Genomic DNA, 17,500 nt, shown 5'->3' with positions numbered 1-17,500 from the left:
TGGGGGGAGGGCGGAGGTATGAAAGCTGGATGGGGAGGGAGTATCGTTTATCTGTGTGTGGTGAAGCCTATTGTGTGTGTGTGTGTGTGTGTGTGTGTGTGTGTTTGGAAAAGAAGGGGGCGTAGTTGCGGTAATGTATACTTTTTATTCCTCCATGACCACCTGTTTCAGATTTCTCTCTCTCTCTCTCTCTCTCTCTCTCTCTCTCTCTCTATCTATCTATCTATCTATCTATATATGTATATATCAGTCTCTGCCGTTGTCTGTCTGTCTCTGACTCTCTCTCTCTCTCTCTCTCTCTTTGTCTGTCTATCTATAATTATGTCTATCTATCTGTGTCTCTCTGTCTCTGACTCTCTCTGTGTCTCTATCTATCTGTCTATCTGTGTGTGTCTCTCTCTGTGTCTCTGTCTCTCTCTCTCTCTGCCTCCGTCTTTGTCTCCGTTTCTGTCTCTGTCTCTCTCTCTCTCTCTAACCTCTCCCCCATCCTATAGGCCTGACATCGCCCCCTCCTGCCCCCTCCGCCTCCCCCCCTCTCCCCCCAAGGCATTCCCCACACAGCATCAGCTGTTGCCATTAAAGTGGAATGTGGCCTATCAGTTCTTCCATGCCTGTCAGCTCTATTGTGTGCGTGCGTACGTGTGTGTGTGTGTGTGTGTGGTGTGCGTGCGTGCCTATGTGTTTGTCAAGTTTGTGTGGGTGTGGGTGTGAAAGTGAGTGCGTGTGTGTGTATGTCTGCATGTATTTAAGTGTGTGTGTGTGTGGGGGGGGGGGGGGGCGTGCTTGTGTGTGTTTTGAAGCCAGCGAACAGATCTTGAAAGAAGTTGGGAGATGGGGAGTGGGGGCTAGGGGTGGGGGTGGGGGGGGTTGGACGGGGGAGGTGAGGAGAGGGGGGGGGGTGAGCTATGATTCATCCAACGACTTGAAACACGAGTCCTCTGATTGAACGGCCTCTGTTGGAAGGGACAGCGGGATAGTGGGGGAAGGGGAGTCGGGGGGGGGGGGGGGGGGGGGAGAGAGGAGGGGGGGATGTGGGATGAGGGGCTGGGGGTGGGAGGGGGCGAGTATTGTGTGGCAATTAAGGACAGGCTCAGGAGTGTGATGGTGATGGTGATGGTGGTGGTGATGATGACGGTGGTGGTGATGATGATGATGTGTGTGTGTGTTTGCTTGTTCGCAGGTGCATCCACAAAAAATCAAAGTTGTGAAAGATTGGGGGTGTGGGTGGATTGGTGGTGAAGTGTGGTACACGTGTGATCTGGCTGTGCTTGCTTCTGTTTAGGGTTGGGTGTTGTAGTGACCGTGTGCGTTTGTGTGTGTGTGTGTGTGTGTGTGTGTGTGTGTGTGTGTATCAGAGGGGCCAGTGTTTATCGTTGTCCACGTCACCTGTTTTTATTTGAATGTGCCATCTGCAGTCAACCCAGGCCCACACACACACACACACCACACCACAACACAACACAACACAACACAACACATCACATTCGCTCCCTCTCTCACCCTCTTCCCCCATCGGTCTCTCTCTTTCTCTCACTTTATGTTTGCATGTGAAGCGTACGAACCCATTGGACAGAAATGTAACCTGTTTAAGGCGCCTGTTATCAGAAGGCAAAACGTGGTTGATGTGTTAATAGCTGATAATGACGAAGTAATTAGATCCTTGGCAAAATACGTACATTGCTGAAGCTAGTAAAGCAAGAAAACTTTTGATTTCAGTGTGAAAACATTCTCCTTATAGTTCACACAGTTTATCTATTTCTTCTTAATGTGCTTGGTGGTTTACTTATTGAACAGTAACGATAACACTACCTTTGATAAGGTGTCGGCCTATTTTGTATGTACATAGATGGAAATTCGCATGTATGCTGAGAGACTGTTGTCTGCATGTGTGGAGTAGTCTCTGAGACTTTTCTTTACGTTTGTTCGTTTTTCTTGGACAATACCCATGAAATTGCGAACCCCATGTTATTATGGCATGTGTGCTAATGACATTAAACAGTTTCAGTTTCAGTTTTTCACTGACCCTCTCTCTTTCGCTCTCCTCCACCCCCCCTCTCTCTCTCTCTTTCTCTGTCCCCCCAGCCCACCCCCACCCCTTCACTCCCCTCTCTGTCCGCCAGTCTATCAGCCAATCCAAACAGACGGGGGAGCTGTTCTATCCTGGTCATGGCTCAGTGAACATCATCAGGAAGGGTGCAGTGCTGCTCTGGACGTCTCTCTCTCTCTCTCTCTCTCTCTCTCTCTCTCTCTCTCTCTCTCTCTCTCTCTCTCTCTCTCTCTCTCTCTCCTTGCTCTATCGCACTCGTCAGTGCTCTGTGTTTTTTGTGGTGTCTGTGTGTGTGTGTGTGTGTGTGTTTTTTTAGGATGGCCAGCGTTTCACAAGGCCGCCTGACAAAGCGCGTTGGGTTACGTTGCTGGTCAGGCTTCTGCCCGCGGCTGAGCAGATGTGGTGTAGCGTATATGGATTTGTCCGAACGCTGTGACGCCTCCTTGAGTGACTGAACTCAACTGAACTGGACTGCACTGCAGCGACATCTCAAACATCCACGTGTTTTTTTTTGTTTTTTGGGTTTTTTTACTGTGTCCACGCGTGTGTGTGTACATTTTGTGCACTTGGGCATGACGGCGGGGCTGGGAGAGATGAAGGGAAGAAAGGAAAGAATGAAGGGTGGGACTGAGAGAGAGGGAGGGAGGGAAAGCGGTTGGCAGCAAAGAAAGAAAGGAGGAATGAGGGAAGACAGAAACCTAACACTGAGACAGCAACAGTTCCCATACCAGCACGGAGACTGCTGTTTCTCTCTCTCTCTCTCTCTCTCTCTCTCTCTCTCTCTCTCTCTCTCTCTCTCTCAGTCGCGCTGCTCACTGCTTTGTCAGGCATCAAACAGCAATGGCCAGCTGTAGTAATCAGTCGCTGCTGCAAGGTCGAAATATATCCACGTGTTGTATGTTTGAGACGGGGACTACTACGTGTGTGTGTGTGTGTGTGTGTGTGTGTGTGTGTGTGTGTTGGGGGTTAGGGGGTGCACGGGAGGGATAGTACCTCTAGAGGGGGGGCTTGTCACGCTCTTCCGGGAGTGGTTCGTCCTCTGTTGGTCCCCACCGGCACCCAGCTCTCCCCTATGGGTCCTAGAAGCTGCTAGCATGCGGCAGCGCCCAGCCCCCAAGCAACGGCTTTAACAGGTTGGCTAAACTAGGTGAGGGTAGCCGACGGGTCTCAAACCCTCGGTGAATTAGGGCTTGTCTACCCAAGCATGTGAAAATTGGATCCGGCGGACTCTGCGGAAGAAAACTTCATGTTTCAACGGAGAGGAAGGCGGTTGCAGCAGAGCACTGTGGAGTGCTGAGGGCAGGATGAGGCACATGGGACATCCTGGTCATCCACTGCATCCGTTTCCATCTCCAGTCGTCTTGACCTCGTCTTGCCACTGGATACAGACGGTCTCGGACAAGAGAGTGAGGTCGACGGTGCGCAACTCCTCCTCACTATGAACAAAGTCATCGCGCAAGTCATCAGTCATCCACAGAATCGCTGCAGCAGAGCAACGCAGACAGGCCAGGAAAAGCAGTGCCAGCAAGTCCCCGACAGCCGCCACCATCCCCTGTCCACACTGCGTCAGAACCTTCCGGGCGCGGATTGGCCTGACCAGTCATCTGCGCACCCACAGAGCCGGCAACCCACCCACCCCTAGGATGACTAGATGGTCCTCGTCGATCCCGAGGACGAACCACGTGTGTGTGTGTGTGTGTGTGTGTGTCTATACTTTTGGAGTTGAAAGACATTTGTGTTTTCTCAACTTTAATGTGACATTGTTGTATATTTGGAAATGTTTGTTTTGGGCATGAAAAGATCATTTTGTAGTAATCCATCCATACTCCAATAGGAGTGAAAGGATAATTAAAACTTGAAACTTGTGTCTGTGTCTGTGTGTAGTGAGTGGACGTCAGTGGGCTACAGGTATAGGCTTGGGTTGGGATGAGGGATGGGGGAGACGTATGTATTATATTAACTGAAAGGAAGGAAGGAGTGAAGGAAGGAAGAAATGAAAACAGAAGGAAGGCAGGACTGAAGATGAAAGAACGAAAGTGGAACAGGAAAGGGGGGAATGGAAAGAGAAAATGAACCAAGGAAAGAAAGAAAGAAAAAAAAACAAAAAAACTTTACAGTATATCGCGAGGTAGTTTCTTTGTGAGTGGGCATTCTCGATGTCATTGTCTCCTCTCTTTCCCCTCTCTCTCCCTCTTTCTCCTCCTCCTCTCTTTCTCCGGCTCTCTCCTCTCTCTCCCTCCCTCCCTCCCCCTTTCTCCCCTCTCCCTTCCTCTTTCTGCTCTCCCCTCTCTCTCTCTCCCTCCCTCACTCTTTCTCCTCCCCCTCTCTCTCTCCCTCTCTCTCTCCCTCTCTCTCTCCCATCCCTCCCTCTCTCTCCCCTCTCTCTTTCTCCCTCCCTTCCTCTTTCTCCTCCTCCTCTCCCCCCCTCTCTCTCTCCCTCTTTCTCCTCCCCCTCTCTCTCCCCCCTCTCTCTCTCCCTCCCTCTTTCTCCTACACCCTCTGTCCCCCCTCCCTCTTTCTCCTCCCCCCTCTCTTCCCCATCTTTCTCCCTCTCTCCCTCTTTCTCCCCTCCCCCTCTCTCTCCCTCCCTCTTTCTCTTCTCCCTCTCCCCCTCTCTCTCTCCCCTTCTCTCTGTCTCTCTCTCTCTCCTTCTCTTTCTCCCTCCCTCCCTCTTTCTCCTCCACCCTCTCTCTCCCCCCTCCCTCCCTGTTTCTCCTCCCCCCTCTCTCCCCTCTTTCTCCCTCCCTCCCTCTTTCTCCTCCCCCTCTCTCTCCCTCCCTCCCTCTCTCTCCCTGCCTCCCTCTTTCTCCTCCCCCTCTCTCTCCCCTCTCTCTCCCTCCCTCTTTCTCCTTCCCCTCTCTCTCCCCTCTCATCCCTCCCTCCCTCTTTCTCCTCTCCCTCTCTCCCCCCTTTCTCTCTCCCCTTCTCTCTGTCTCTCTCTCTCCTTCTCTCTCTCCCCTATCTCTCTCTCTCTCTCTCTCACCAGTCCACCACCGGTGTCTCAACCAAACGGCCAAAGCAAACAGAAGCGAACATTTCCAATATTATGCTGTAATCCATTGTACTGCACCTTTATGTACTGTCCTGTCCTGTCCTGTACTGTACTCCACTTTTCTTCACTGCACTGTACTGTATTGTACAGTGTGTGTGTGTGTGTGTGTGCGCGCGCGCGCGTATGTGTATGTGTGTGTGTACCTACGTGTGTGTGTGGATCTGTATGTGTGTGTGTGTGTGTGGATGTGTGTATGTATGTGTGTGTGTGTGTGTGTGTGTGTGTGTGTGTGTGTGTGTGTGCGTGTGGTTCCACTCTCAAGAGTCGATATTTTCATGTCTAGTTTTATTTACTCTGGAGGATGCGAATGGAATGCGATGTTATTTTCTGTTTAAATTTACGAAATAAAAGAAAACACTCACAAATATATATTTACAGATAGATAGATAGATAGATAGATATATAGATTGTGAGAGGCAGAGAGAGAGGAGACTGCACTCACTCACAGATGAAGGCAAGCGGGGATGCAGATCGGCCGAGCGGAAGGTCTGATGTGAATCAAATCTTCGCCTGTCACGTGCCACAGTGTTCCGATTGGCTCGTGCGCTTTACACAACCTGCGCCTCTGTCACACAGACTATTGTGTCCTTGTGTCACTCAGACTATTGGGTCCTTGTGACACACAGACTTCACAGCTGTAAGGACAGTCACCATGACTGATAGACTATTGGGTCCTTGTGTCACACATACTATTGGGTCCTTGTGTCACACAGACTTCACAGCTGTAAGGACAGTCACCATGACTGATAGACTATTGGGTCCTTGTGTCACACAGACTGTTGGGTCCTTGTGTCACACAGACTGTTGGGTCCTTGTGTCACACAGACTATTGGGTCCTTGTGTCACACAGACTATTGGGTCCTTGTGTCACACAGACTTCACAGCTGTAAGGACAGTCACCATCACTGACAGACAATTGGGTCCTTGTGTCACACAGACTATTGGGTCCTTGTGTCACACATTGCACAGCTGTAAGGACAGTCACCATAACTGATAGACTATTGGGTCCTTGTGTCACACAGACTATTGTGTCCTTGTGTTACACACACTTCACAGTTGCAAGGACAGTCACCATGACTGATAGACTATTGTGTCCTTGTGTCACACAGACTATGGGGTCCTTGTGTCACACACATTTCACGGCTGTAAGGACAATCATTTCACAGCTGTGAGGACTATCACCATCACAGATAGACAGTTGGCTCCTTGTGTCAGCAACAACTCACAACCACACAATTAATCGGGGGAAAATATACAAGAAACAGTAATAACAAACAAAACTGGCAGACGACGAGAAACCATCTGTCGACCAGTAAACCGTCTGTTAATAATATCCGACTGTCATCGCACAAAACCGCACGACGAAGAATGCGTAGGCAAAAACAAAGGGGACAAAAAAACAAAACAAGAAAAAAACAAAAACAGACAAACAAACCAAAGACAATCAGACAGCAACACCGACAGCTAGCAGCCCATCAATAAAGAAACCGTCCGTCGACCTGGTGTGAAATTACAAGGCCGAGGTCGCGCCAAGTTTTGCAGGAAAAGCTGTACCCGTCAGCGTGGAAACGTGTGCACTTTAAATGCGGCAAGCTGTTACATTGAAACCATTGTTGTTTCTTTGTTTTAATTGTATTTATGCGTTCGTTTGGTGTTGCTTTTTGTTGTTGTTGTTGTTGCTGTTTGTTTGTTTGTTTTGTGTGTGTGTGTGTGTGTGTGTTTGTTTTGTTTATCGTTTGTGTGTGTGTGAGTGTGTGTGTGTTGTTGTTGTTTTTAAAGGAAGGGGTGTGGGATTAGAGGACTGTCATGGTGAGCAAGGCGGTGTGTTGTTCACATTGAAACCTTTTTTTCTTTTTTCTTTTTTTAAATGATCACAATAAACTTTCAAATCAGTCATTGACTCTTTTCAAAACTCTTATCACGTCATTTGCAGCATAGATGTGGTTTCCTATGTCGCAATACCAAGCGACAATAACGCTCCATTTTCGTTCAATTATCGCTTCTTCTTTTTTTTTTTTTAAAGAAAAAAGGTTTTAACAACGACACTTCCTCATGAAATTCTTCACGTGATATTCTGTAAAGAACTGCTGGGTATACATAACAAAACAACGACTTTTAGATTTTTTTCTTCACTGGTGAATTGGACAATTCCTCGCTAGCGCCGTGGAAATGATGTTGAACAAATTTTGGTAATACTGATACTTTCTGTCCTGTGTTTAAACACTAATGGGTACGATCTCGACTTGCACAGTTCATTATAATAATAATAATAATAATGAATATTTGGACGCCCTATATCCGGACAGCCCATAGCTGAGTTGCATTGCTCGAACGGAAGAGCCTTTCTCTCTCTCTCCCTCTCTCTCTCTCTCGTGCACACACACACACACACACACACACACACACACACACACACACACACACACACACTATTTTATCTCTCCACTTTTTTTTGATTACTAGAATATTTTCTTACGAACCAACGCAAACTATCAAGATATGTATATTGATTATATCAAAAGTCCTAAAATTAGCTAAATTTACAAAAGTGTACATTCACCTTTCAGTATGCCTACATACAGAACAAGCAGTTACACACAGACACACGGACACACACACGCACATACACACACAAACACACACACACACACACACACACAGTCATATAGGTACTCAGGCACATGCACGTTCACTCACTCACTTGTCAAACCAAACGTGACCCCAATCAACATCAACAACTGGGGCCATATTCAAGAAAACATCGTGCCTGAGGGTAAATGTGTACCTGCAGGTAATCTGCCTGAGGCAAGGCAAACTGCCCGAGGGTAAGCAATATCCAGTATCATGAACACAAGAGTCTACCTGCGTGTCCACAAACCCAAAGGCAATGTACCCTTACCACCTACCTAGGGTGACTGCCCACGAAGCAGAGGTAAATATGGCGGATCCTTTTGCAGCATTTTTGACTCACTTGTTTCCTTTTTTTTAAAAGGGAAAACAGGCGTGCTTTATGGATAGCTTTTTGCAAACTCTCTGACAATGTTCCGAGCTGTGGTGCATGAGAAGTAAAACTGAGAGCATGCACAGACGGGAACCATTGGAATTTTTTTTTTTAAAAGACAATGGGTTAGCTGTCTGAGCAAACGGCGTTTGTCTTGATACGAAGATAACTTATCCTTCAAGGTAAACTGTACCGCGGGTCCCAACCATGCCAAAGATAACTTGCCTGAAGGCAAAATGAACTTGTCTTGAAGACGCCCGTGCTGGACAGCCCCTCTTAAAGTGACACTTTCACGGGGAAAAATGCCGTGCTGCACGTGCAAACTGACCCATTACACACGTCATCACTGTGAACTCACTCACACTGTTGGCCAATCTCAGCAGGGTCAGTTTTTTTCATTGCTGTTGTCCTGACGTGGATCAGAAAGAGTGTGTGACAAGGCTTTGTCCGTTCCACCACATACCTTGGACATTATGTGAGTGTGTTCAGAAGAGACTGTCCTTTCAAGATATTTTGCAGTTTTATTCTGTGAGCCGGAGCCACACTGAATCTTCAGAGGAATATTGCAAGCAGGCCAGTCCTTGGAGGTGGGTTTTTTGTTTGTTTGTCTTTTTGTTGTTGAAAAGAATGAAAATGGACGTGAGTTTGTTTTCTTGCGATATGTTGATTTCTAAGGTATTTGTTTCCTAGGGTTGGGATTTTCGTTGCTTGGCAAAATAGCGTTGTATTAAAGTACTTACAACTACCATGACTTGAAGCAAGAAGAGTAAGAGGGGACTTGATACGGACGTACAAAATATTTAATGGGTTTGACGATGTACACAAAGCTTTTTTTTAACCCGAAAGGTAGAAACTACAAGAAACAGTACAGATAAAATATTTAAACAGTATTCCAGAACAAGTCTCAGAAAGTTTACATTTAGTAAGAGTAATAAATTATTTGAACAAATTAACCTAGTATAATACGTTTAAGAACCTCATAGATAAACATGAGTTATTGACAAAAATACGACTTTGATGGATAAAATGACCGAGCTAGTCAACGACCTGACCAACAATAAAAAAAAAAATAAATCTGAAGGGGCATAAAAAGCCAAAAATGGCTAAGTTGTACATAACAACACCCCAAATCCTGATCCTGATCCTGAGCACACATACATACATATACACACAGATGTGTAGATAAATACACACGTATACATTTATCTACACAAAGGGAAGAGAGTTGTTGAAAATGAAATACCAGGGAAAAATCGATTTGAATAGAAACAGATGGTGTGAGAGGTTTAGGGGGAGAAGAGTGGTAGGGGGTGTGGGTGGGGGGGGCGGGGGGGGGGGGGGGTAAAATTCCACGTGTTGCCAGTCTGTCCGCCCTGTCGTTGTGGCACACATGTCGTCAACATGTCCCGTTTGGAATCCCGCGAGCTTGCTGTGTTTTTGTTTGCTCTTTCTGCCCTCTTATCTTCTGTCTGCGGCTAAAAGCGAGCAGAGAGCTTCTTCTTTTTTTTTTTACCCCCAAAACACCACGATCTTTATCAAAGTATCAGTCACAAACTGGGCGAGGTCATCGTGCCCCGCCCCCTCCCGATTTTAACTGCCCCGGGCAAAAATCAAGGATTTGTCTTCAAACCGAGGTTTGTCGCAGGCCTGACGTTTATCATGAAGCTGAGATCTGTGGGGAAAAATAACAGCTGGGTGGGATTTGTCAGGACTGATGTGTTGTCAAACTGCAGTTTCTGTCGTGTGTGAAATGAAGGATATAAGCTGCCATTATTGATTTTCATTGTTTTCATCATCATCCCTGGCCATGTGTTGAACGAGTTAGAAAGGTTGCTGTAACCTGACATTCCAAAATCACTTCCATATGAAAGACGAGTATTTGTTATTAATTTGTGTGTGTGTGTGTGTGTGTGTGTGTGTGTGCTTCCTTCCGCGAGCGAAATACATGCGAACGTGTGTGTTCGGACATCTGGGATTGTGTGTGCGCGCCTGTATGCTGGAATACTGAGCATTGTTCAACTTTTAATATCAGTATTACACACACACACATTATTAATAAATGCTATTGAAGAATATTTTGACACGTGTTGGAGACTACTTTGAACACACGTTTTTGTGAACTTGCGTGTGTTAGTTTTCATAACCGTTGTAATGACTGGACAAAAACGTTGGCTGTGTGTGTGTGTGTGTGTGTGTGTGTGTGTGTGTGTGTGTGTGTGTGTGCATAGAAGCAAGACTCAGATAACATTATGTGATACCTTCAGTGTTTCCAAATGACGGCGTCTTCAGAAATATGGATTTGGAGACGATGTAATCCCCGTCACATCCAATACCATTCACTTTGAAAGAGAGGGGGAGGGAGGTTTGAGATGAAGAAGAGAGAAGGGCCAGTAGAACAAGGGATGGAAAGGGAAGAGAGAGAGAGAGGGGGGGGGGGGGTGTTTGGTAAGTCACATTCTTCTTCTGCGTTCGTGGGCTGCAGCTCCCACGTTCACTCGTATGTACACGAGTGGGCTTTTACGTGTATGACCGTTTTTAACCCCGCCATGTCGGCAGCCATACTCTGTATTCGGTGGGAGGGAGTGGGGGTGGGGAGGGGGGTAAGTCACATAGAAACGAGGGTAAAGAAATCCATTGCAGACTGGAGCCATGGAAAGTGTGAGCTGAAAAGGACGTGTCCCCAGTTTGGTCAGAAAGGACAGTTGATGGTGGTCATCCTGCACTTCAGTGTTACACCTGTGTGTACCTGGGCTGTCCCTCTGCTGGCTGTCCCACGGGCTGTCCCTCTGCTGGCTGTCCCTCTGCTGGCTGTCCCTCTGCTGGCTGTCCCTCTGCTGGCTGTCCCTCTGCTGGCTGTCCCATGGGCTGTCCCTCTGCTGGCTGTCCCACGGGCTGTCCCTCTGCTGGCTGTCCCTCTGCTGGCTGTCCCACGGGCTGTCCCTCTGCTGGCTGTCCCTCTGGCTGCCCCTCTGCTGGCTGTCCCTCTGCTGGCTGTCCCTCTGCTGGCTGCCCCTCTGGCTGCCCCTCTGCTGGCTGTCCCTCTGCTGGCTGTCCCTGTGCTGGCTGTCCCACGGGCTGTCCTTCTGCTGGCTGTCCTTCTGCTGGCTGTCCCTCTGCTGGCTGTCCCACGGGCTGTCCCTCTGCTGGCTGTCCCTCTGCTGGCTGTCCCACGGGCTGTCCCTCTGCTGGCTGTCCCATGGGCTGTCCCTCTGCTGGCTGTCCCTCTGCTGGCTGTCCCATGGGCTGTCCCTCTGCTGGCTGTCCCATGGGCTGTCCCTCTGCTGGCTGTCCCTCTGCTGGCTGTCCCATGGGCTGTCCCTCTGCTGGCTGTCCCTCTGGCTGTCCCTCTGCTGGCTGTCCCTCTGCTGGCTGTCCCTCTGCTCGCTGTCCCTCTGCTGGCTGCCCCTCTGCTGGCTGTCCCACGGGCTGTCCCTCTGCTGGCTGTCCCTCTGCTGGCTGTCCCACGGGCTGTCCCTCTGCTGGCTGTCCCTCTGCTGGCTGTCCCTCTGCTGGCTGTCCCATGGGCTGTCCCTCTGCTGGCTGTCCCTCTGCTGGCTGCCCCTCTGCTGGCTGTCCCACGGGCTGTCCCTCTGCTGGCTGTCCCACGGGCTGTCCCTCTGCTGGCTGTCCCACGGGCTGTCCCTCTGCTGGCTGTCCCTCTGCTGGCTGTCCCATGTGCTGTCCCTCTGCTGGCTGTCCCTCTGCTGGCTGTCCCATGTGCTGTCCCTCTGCTGGCTGTCCCACGGGCTGTCCCTCTGCTGGCTGTCCCTCTGCTGGCTGTCCCATGTGCTGTCCCTCTGCTGGCTGTCCCTCTGCTGGCTGTCCCACGGGCTGTCCCTCTGCTGGCTGTCCCATGTGCTGTCCCTCTGCTGGCTGCCCCTCTGCTGGCTGTCCCATGTGCTGTCCCTCTGCTGGCTGTCCCTCTGCTGGCTGTCCCTCTGCTGGCTGTCCCTCTGCTGGCTGTCCCTCTGCTGGCTGTCCCTCTGCTGGCTGTCCCTCTGCTGGCTGTCCCATGGGCTGTCCCTCTGCTGGCTGTCCCATGGGCTGTCCCTCTGCTGGCTGTCCCACGGGCTGTCCCTCTGCTGGCTGTCCCATGTGCTGTCCCTCTGCTGGCTGTCCCTCTGCTGGCTGTCCCTCTGCTGGCTGTCCCTCTGCTGGCTGTCCCTCTGCTGGCTGTCCCTCTGCTGGCTGTCCCTCTGCTGGCTGTCCCTCTGCTGGCTGTCCCATGGGCTGTCCCTCTGCTGGCTGTCCCTCTGCTGGCTGTCCCTCTGCTGGCTGTCCCTCTGCTGGCTGTCCCATGGGCTGTCCCTCTGCTGGCTGTCCCTCTGCTGGCTGTCTCATGGGCTGTCCCTCTGCTGGCTGTCCCATGGGCTGTCCCTCTGCTGGCTGTCCCTCTGCTGGCTGTCCCATGGGCTGTCCCTCTGCTGGCTGTCCCATGGGCTGCCCCTCTGCTGGCTTCTGTCGTTCTCTCTCCCTTTTTTTGTCCATCTCTCTGCGTGTGTGTCTGTCTCTCTCTGCCTCTCTCCCTCTGTCTCTGTATCCCTTTTTCCCTCCCCCCTCTATCTCTCTTTGTGTGTGTGTCTCTCTCTCTTTCTCTCTCTCCTTCTTTCTCTCGCTCTCTCTCTCTGCCTGCCTGCCTGCCTGCCTGCCTGTCTGTCTTTTGTCTGATTCTCGTTTTTTTCATTTTCCGAAGTTGTTGTTTGTTTTTTCGAAGAGTGAAAAAAAAGACCCACTGTTCTATTTCCCACAGAAGACCTTTTTTCTGTTTAGTTATCAGTGTTCCTCTCTGTTTCGTTCTGTCTGTGTCTCTTTGTCTGTAAACAAAGGAGGATGTAGGCGACATCAATATATTGGTTTGACATTTTGATCCAGACTGATTAATGGGAAGAATAGCCACATCCTCCCCCTTGCTCTCCCTCCCTCCCTCCCTCCCTCCCTCCCTCCCTCCCCTCACTCTCCCTCGCCCCTACCACCCTCCCTCCCTCGCTCTCGCTAACCCCTCCCCCCCCCCCTTATTCACTCGCCCTCACTCCTCCCTCCCTCACTCTCCCTCTCACCCTCCCCCAGGAAGAGAGCCAGCTTCTCCCGAAGAAGGAAAGGGACGCCTGAATAGTGACACAGGGTTTTATTCCCACACGGACAGCAGCGGTGAGGAAGATGGTGGTGACAGGAAGGGAGGGGTGGAGACTGACAGTGACTGCAGAACGCACGCTGATACTTGTCATGATTCTGACTCGCTTGCTGGATGCAGCTCAGCTCAGCTCCGAATGAGTATAATTATGATTACCATCCCCCTCCAACATATTCATCCTCTTTCAAGTTTTCTTCATCAGTACACAGAAAACAAGTTGCCCCCATCGTCTGCAGCGTTTAGCTGACCCAGCATTACCTTCAGCTTGCGTACGTGTGGGGGTGTTTGAATGCATGCGTTCGTGCTCACAGGAATGTGCAAACTATTCGTGCATGCCGGCGTTTGGTTTGTGTGCGCGTGTTCGCGAGGGTGCAGTGTGATGAGAGATGGCTCGCGTAGCTTTGTGTGCGTGAATGCGCGCATGCCTTTTGTGAATGCAACTTATGGTCAGACATCGTGTAATGACTCGTGTGCTGGAAACAGAAGAGGGGGGAGGGGGGAGGTGTGTGATGTGTGACCGTAACCAACGGTTTGCACTCGGCTGCTGTGAACGGTTACACAACAGTCTGGTTGCTCTTTTCTTTTTTTTGCTGCCCCATCATCTGCGCCATTTCAGTGGCATTACTCCCACGCCGCTCATTTAGATGTCCCCATACACGGCCACACCCGGGTTCGTCCGCCACAGTTCCAGCGTCGGCATTCCGCAGGGAACCATCGATGTTAGGTCTCCAGGAGGCCACACACCAGAGGAAACCCCGCACTGCTGCTGAGTCACTTCGGTGGTGTTCAGTGGTGCCTATTCTGATTCAACGTACTAAGGACACCACCTACTAAGCCCCCCTACTAACGAATGGCTTAGTCGCGGAGTCAGACTGAGTGAGCGTCCCTCCCAGAGTGGAGACCGCCAATGAATTTGCCGACACTGGAGACACTGACAGGACTCGCCCCAAGCACGGAAGTGGAGGGGTGTCGAAACTGAGGTCACCATGAGAGCAGGGCACGAAAGGCCACAGACTTTGAGACTGTTTTGTTTATATTGATGATTATGGAGGAGCATGACGATGACGTTAACGATGTTGCTGTGGAAGTCCATTTTGGTTTGGGACTGCGTGACAAGGCTGTACTCTACGCTTCCTGTCATAATGATATCCCGGTGTTAACCAGGCCCGTGAGATACAGACACTTGCAGAGTTGGTCAGGTAATTAGAGCAACACACCCAGAGACGCATTCTTGAAGTGGATGACACTCGATTGTGTGGTCCCAGTCTCCCCATTTAAGCCCACAGCACACTAAACTCTGGGTAGGAGCCGGCCACGGGCCGAAAAACCCACCTCCGCTGGGATTCGAACTCGCGTCCTCCCGGCCATCAGTCCGCGACGCTAACCACTTCGCCACGGCGGCTGGTGTCTTTTTCTTTCTCTCACTCACCCCGTTCCCCCCTGTCCTGGTATTGTGCATTGACGCGTAGGACATGATGGACTACAACTGGGCGGTACTAGCACCAGGTCGATGCAGAAAGGAGCCCAGGTCTGGCGCCACAAACACACACTTCAGTGCCTGTGTCTGGTTGAGGGGGTGGGGGTGGGGATGGAAGGAGAGGTGAGGGGAGGGGAAGGGGGGGAGGGAGGATAATGCAGGCTGTTGGGTGGAAGAGGGAGAGGAGGTTTGCGACGCTGTGAGGAAGTGCACTGCCAGTGGATGTGTTATTTGTTCAGCATCTTGCTTTTGTGTGTGTGTGTGTGTGTGTGTGTGTCGACATCTTTGTGTGTGTGTGTGTGTGTGTTGTGTTCGCTGTCCTGTTATTATTTGCGCACAGCCACATCTAGGCCCACACACACCCAGAGATAGATTGATTGATTGATATGGATACAAAAATAGCGCCTATCCTCGGTCGGAGACCAAGCTCCGAGCGCTTTACAAACACGGGGTCATTTTCACTACAGGCTGCTTACCTGAGTGGAACCGACTGCCTGCTGCCACTGGGCGCTCATCATTCGTTTCCCTTGTCATTCAATCAGATTTCAGGCATGATACATACACGTAACATTTTGCGTGTATGAACGTCTTGCTCATTTACCCTGCCATGTAGGCAGCCATACTCCGTTTTCGGGGGTGTGCATGCTGGGTATGTTCCTGTTTCCATACCCCACTGAGCGCGTTCATGGATTACAGGATCTTTAACGTGCGTATTTGATCTTCTGCGTGCGTATACACACGAAAGGGGTTCAGACACAAGCAGGTCTGTGCATATGTCGACTCGGGAGATAGGAAAAATGTCCACCCTTTACCCACCAGGCGCCGTCAGAGATTCGAACCCAGGACCCTCAGATTGATTGTCCAACGCTTTAACCATCGGGCTATTGCGCAGATAGAGAGAGAGAGAGAAAGGGAGGGGGTAGAGAGAGAGGGAGAGAGCGCACCATTCTTTCTTTTGCGGAAATTGATCGTTTTCAGTCTGAAGCCGAACGTCCCGACTGATGCAAGCAGTTCTGCACACTATATAAGCTAAGAAGAATGAATGAATCATTTTTATTTTCTGGGGGTAATAGATTAAGCATACATGCTTTTTTTCATCCAGACATCGAAAACAAATAACAGCAAAACGAAAATAGAAAAAAAAAGAGGGAAAAGTGAACAAGCAAGAGAAAAATCACGGAAATACGAGAAGAAAAGGAGATAGTTACATAGCTAGATGGAAAGAGACAAATAGACAAAGACAGACAGACATACAAATAGACAGGCAGGAAGAGCGACGAGAGAGAGAGAGGCGGGATTATTCCTATATTTGTTCATTTTACATATACGGTACATATACGCTTTAAAAAAAAGATTTATGTTGAAACTAATACAGAAAAGCACATGAGAATAGGAAAACTTGGTATTTGACACGGGTTGAATCAGTATATGTCAGGGAAAAAAATGTAAGATTTGAGTTATCAGAAATTCGTGGTTTAGTGTTTTGAATCTTTTAAAATTTGCTTCATGTTTTAAATATGGAGGAAGTCTGTTCCATAACCAACTTTCTGAGTACAAAAGACTTGATTTATATAATGTAATTGCTGGTAAAGGAAGATCGATTTTGTGAGAGTGCCTAAACTCGTTGAAAGTGAACATATTTCAAATAGATATTGGAGCATTTCCGTGAAAATTTTTATGCATAAAAATTCCTTTATTGAACAGCAGTTTGGACTTAAGCTGGAGAATGTTGAGAGCTTTGTAGTCAGCATCTGTTAGTGAAGTAGACTTGTTTAAGACAAGCTTGATGGCGCGTTTATAGACACTAACTAAAGATTTAATCATATTGTAACTAGCCAAATCCCAAAGAGTAGAAGCATAATCAATGGATGATTGAATGTAAGAATAAAAGATCTTTCGAACATGTGTGTTTAAAAAGTTATTAATCTTTAAGTTGGTAAGTTTTAGAAGCTATATTTTTGTAGGGTTTGAATGTGTGCTGACCAGGATAAGTTATTGTCAATGGTTACTCCCAGTAGCTTATGATTTGACACTTCAATTTTTTCATTGTTGATATAGATGGGAGGTAAGTTGGTGGTTAAATTTTGACGTTTTTGTCTGGTACAAACCATCATTAATTTAGTTTTTTTCGGATGAAGGGACAAATGATTCAACTGTGACCAGTTGATAATAATGTTATTTTCCTGCAAACTTCTGCATACTACAAGTGGATCTGTGTGACAAGTATCGATGGTAGTGTCATCGGCAAACAGTTCGCATGATGATTTTGTGAATAAAGGTCAGTCGTTGATGTACAGTGAGAAAAATAGAGGACCAAGTACAGATCCTTTGGTACACCGAATTCGGTTGTCAGAAGAGGGGGATGGAGGAGGAGAGATAGAGGGGGAGGGAGGAGAGAGAGAGAGGGGGAGGGAGGGAGGAGAGAGAGGGAGGAGAGAGACAGAGATAGAGGGGGAGGGAGGGGAGAGACATAGAGGGGGAGGGAGGAGAGACAGAGGGGGAGGGAGGAGACAGAGGGGGAGAGGGGGGGGAGAGAGAGAGAAGGGAGAGGGAGGCAAGAGAGGGGAGGGAGGACAGACAGAGGGGGAGGGGGGAGAAAGAGGGGGAGGGGGGAGAGAGAGGGGGAGGGGAAGGGGAGGCAGAGAGAGGGGGAGGGAGCAGAGAGGTGGAGGGAGGAGGAGAGACAGAGATAGCGGGAGGGAGGAGAGAGAGGGGAGAGAGGGGGGGGAGGGAGGAGAGACAGAGAGACCAAAACCAGATCAGCACGTGACCCTGTCAGAAAAAAAAGCCCA

The sequence above is a fragment of the Babylonia areolata genome, chromosome 22 (assembly GCF_041734735.1).
Source record: "Babylonia areolata isolate BAREFJ2019XMU chromosome 22, ASM4173473v1, whole genome shotgun sequence".
NCBI classification, from domain to species: domain Eukaryota; kingdom Metazoa; phylum Mollusca; class Gastropoda; order Neogastropoda; family Buccinidae; genus Babylonia; species Babylonia areolata.
The sequence above is the reverse complement of the archived record's forward strand: the minus strand, read 5'-3'. Positions refer to the sequence as shown.